Source organism: Amblyomma mixtum, chromosome 2 (genome assembly GCF_055824585.1).
Source record: "Amblyomma mixtum isolate Tamu chromosome 2, ASM5582458v1, whole genome shotgun sequence".
NCBI classification, from domain to species: domain Eukaryota; kingdom Metazoa; phylum Arthropoda; class Arachnida; order Ixodida; family Ixodidae; genus Amblyomma; species Amblyomma mixtum.
The window spans coordinates 283,821,714-283,825,455 of record NC_143013.1 but is presented as its reverse complement, the minus strand read 5'-3'; the positions used below and the strand labels follow the sequence as shown (position 1 = coordinate 283,825,455).

The 3,742-nt window shown below is 43.6% G+C and overlaps 1 non-coding gene across 1 annotated transcript; it reads left to right on the top strand.

Annotated features, from left to right (window-relative positions):
* The first annotated feature begins 1,267 nt into the window (after positions 1–1,267).
* Positions 1,268–1,340, top strand: TRNAR-UCG (transfer RNA arginine (anticodon UCG)). Its single transcript has one exon. It is a non-coding gene; the product is annotated as a tRNA-Arg (tRNA).
* The last annotated feature ends 2,402 nt before the right edge of the window (positions 1,341–3,742 follow it).

Here is a 3,742-nt window from a genome sequence, read left to right as displayed (position 1 = left end):
ATCCCCTGAAAGGCAATAAAAAACAAGAATAAGGACGTGTTCTCATTGCGGTATAAAGAGTGAACATCACGTACGCGCTTTTACCACTGAATATACTTTGTATTTTCAAAAATTATGCATACACCCGTTTGCCTGGCTCCAGAAACGACGACTTCAACGACTACAACAAAGACAACAGCAGCATGTTTGTTCACTTATGCACGTGAAAAATAGTCACAATTCTTTTACCAATGATTTTACCAACAGTGGTTCATATAATGATTAATCTAATTTTTACATGCTGAAGCTAGGTTATACACAAGGAATGTCATATATTTTTGCTATGTTTTGACTATCTAGACTTTTTTAACGCGCACATAGATAACGGTACGCGAGTCTTTTTGCATTTTCTCTGAAAATTCCCAACACAGATTGACGGAAGCCTGTGTTATACAATATTCCTGTTACTCAGTAATTAACTCTCGATTTTACAGCGCGTGGCGCGCTTTTTGGGAGCACCTTCGTAAACAACTTTTTCATAACCATCAATGAAACCATTTGTACTCTTTACAAAGCTTGTTCACGTTTCTGCAAGGACAGTCTCAAAAAACGGCATTATGCAGAGATAAAACAGCGATGAAACAATTTAACGATTTTATTAACAGATGTTTTGCTCAAAACGTTCGGGTGCATTTATTTATTTCAGCATATTATTATTCCGATCACGCGCCCGTGCCACATACAAGAAATCAATAACCGATGTGCTTTAATTTGCGTCACTGTCATAAAAAAGTACTTATAAAAACAGCGTCAGTAAATCCTTCAGGAAGTCAATATCTACACCTGTGAAAATCATGCGAACACTTGTACGCGAAACAGCGGCAAAAAAAAAAAATTAAGCTTCAGTGCGCTGATATGTTTGTTATGAAACATAGCGCAAGAAAATCTCCTCATCTCTTTCTAATTATATTTTTATTGCTGGTAAAGAGCGAAGGTGCGACTAACTTATGCAAGGAGGAACCATTGTGATTTCCTTTTAATGCGGTGGCGATGGAAGCCGAGGTCAATCACCCCGGGGTCAACGCCCAGAGCTGCGGTACCATGAGTTTCGGAAAGACGGAACGACGCAGAATATTGCTGCCGCCGTGCTGGTTTTTCATCAATGCGTGTAAGAGCTGAGTGTTTGCGCAACAGTCTTATCTAATAACAACGCTCACGTCGCGGGCGAAGCTATTTATAGTTTGCTCTCCCAGCACCAGGCCTGTAGAAATCATCCGCATCTCCATCTGTCCGCGTGGCCTAATGGATAAGGCGTCTGACTTCGGATCAGAAGATTGCAGGTTCGAGTCCTGTCGCGGACGCAATCTTTTTTTTTGTCATTTTTAAAAAAGTGCCTTAGTTGGGTTTAAACAGGTAGACACAATGTAGTTTATTCTTTTCAAAACAGGGTTTGGATTTATAACTCCGCCACATGGTCCGCATCACCGGTATTGTTTGTTGTTTGTGTGCAGGGACCCCAAAATAGGGGGGGGGGGGGGGGGGGGACGCCTCTTACTCCAACAATTCTCCACAGCACACCCCCCCCCCCCCCCCCCCCCCTCCAGTCAATTGCTTGCACTCAGATCAGATTTCTGACAAACGTTTTAATTCTAGGGCATTATTAATGTAAAGCGTAGTTGGGCTAAGGCCGTGGCTAAGCAGTTTGTCTTCGTTGCCAGTCTTAAAGCATTTCGTTTGAGTAACCTAGCACTATCATGCCCAAACAGGAGTCGTCGATTGACTGCCTCTGTTCATGAGCATGATTAGAATAACTGAAACGGACGATACCTATTTTTTTTAATGCAGTCGGTCACTCCTTGTGTGCAGATCAAATTTATAAAGCTACCTATTTAAATTTGAGTTTTAGATGCATTCACATATATACTTTTGAACTGTGCAAAACAACAAAATATAAACAAAAAGTAATAAATTTACGCTGAAATAATAACAATAAAAGTAGCAAAGCAAACGTGAAGTCTTTCCCCCCTCCATACTAAACGAAGTTCCGGAGTCTCTGTGTGCGTGTTTGCCATAAATTAGTGCAAATATTAGAGTAAATTCTCCATTATTCCTCTCCTTTTGTTTCCTTATTACCTTTCTTTCGATAATATTATTCGTATAGAAAAGTTATATGTGGTTATATTAAGACGTTCAGCTACTGAGCCCAAGGCAGTGAGATCGAAATTCGGCCGTGGCGGCCGGATTTCTGTATATACGCGAAATGCAAAAAAAAAAAAAAAAAACGACTGCTGTCGAAATTAACCCAGAGCCCTCCACTTGGTTTGTTTCACTGCCGACTTTCAGCTATGATACGCGAAACCCCACATACCATATGATATGTCAACTACCTGAGAATAAGAGCAAACTTTTCACTGCGACAAACACAGGCAAATTTCTGTGTGGAATACGGGTGTAGCGAGGTAACGAGAACGGGTCTAGGAAAAAATGTCCCCGGAAAAAATGTTCACGGAAGATACGATAACACGACAGAAGATACTGCGTACCGGTACTGCACGTAACTTATGATAAGATGAGCACCAGGGCGAGGGGAAAAGCTTGTGCCCTTACAAAACCTGTAGGTACCCGTCTGATGGGGATCGAACCTCTCACCTCAGCTTATCTTACGTTACGTGCAGTACCGGTACGCAGTATCTTCTGTCGCACCTTCGTATCTTCAGTGAACATTTTTTCCGGGGACATTTTTTTCCTGGACCCGTTCTGGTTACCTCACAACACTCGTATTACACACAGAAATTTGCCTGTGTTTGTCGCAGTGAAAAGTTTATTCTTATTCTCAGGTAGTTGACATATCATATGTTATACGGGGTTTCGCGTAGGGAAAACATCTCCGCATGAGTACCACGCTTATCAGCGCTTCACTGTGTACAAAGAAAGATGAGATAGCACGGCGTATTGCTTGCCGATGAGAGCGCTATGGCGAGTGTCATATATCTCCCTCTCAGGGTCGATCGAGAGGGAGATAGGGTACAGGGAGGGTTCCGAGAGGAGTCTGCTTATCTGGAAATTCGCACAGAGCATGGCTTCAGTGAGAATCATGAAAATGCAACGGGCCACCAGCCATGCACTGAGACTATGCAGCAGCTCTTAACGGTCATGTTTACGCCGATGACTATATCGCGCCCAGACAAGCAAAAAGGTCAAACTGCGCTCTGTAATCCATCATGTAAGGCGCGCCAGATCTGCTTTCGACGCTGCTGCCAGCCGGGAACACAGCGTGTAGTGTAATCGCGGTGCGCGAATTCGCATATTCTTTCGGGTGACACGTGCCCGTTTGCTCTGGAATGCTAAGCATTGCACCACACAAAGATTTCTCGTTGCTGACAAGTATCAAGGTTGCTTGGTTGTGATCGGAATGAGATGCGTGCCTGGATGTTCCGTCCGGCGCTAAGCGCTTGATAATCATTTTATAAAAATCGTTCGAATTATAACTCGGATAAAACTAAGAACTGACTGGATTTTCCCCTTCCAGCCAATGGCGTCGGCCGGTTCTCATGACCCTCCTAGTATGACAAAACAAGGACTGGTAGATAAAATGGAATAATCCGTTCCATCTATGGTCAGCGATAGACATCTCTCTCCATTGTGGATCCGCTCCCTGCATTGTCACGCTAGCAGGGTGTCACCCACACTTCGCGCACTTTTAGTGGGAAGATCCCAGACACCCTTAGAGCGTGTGGGGGTAGCGGTCTCGGACTCGAAGGAG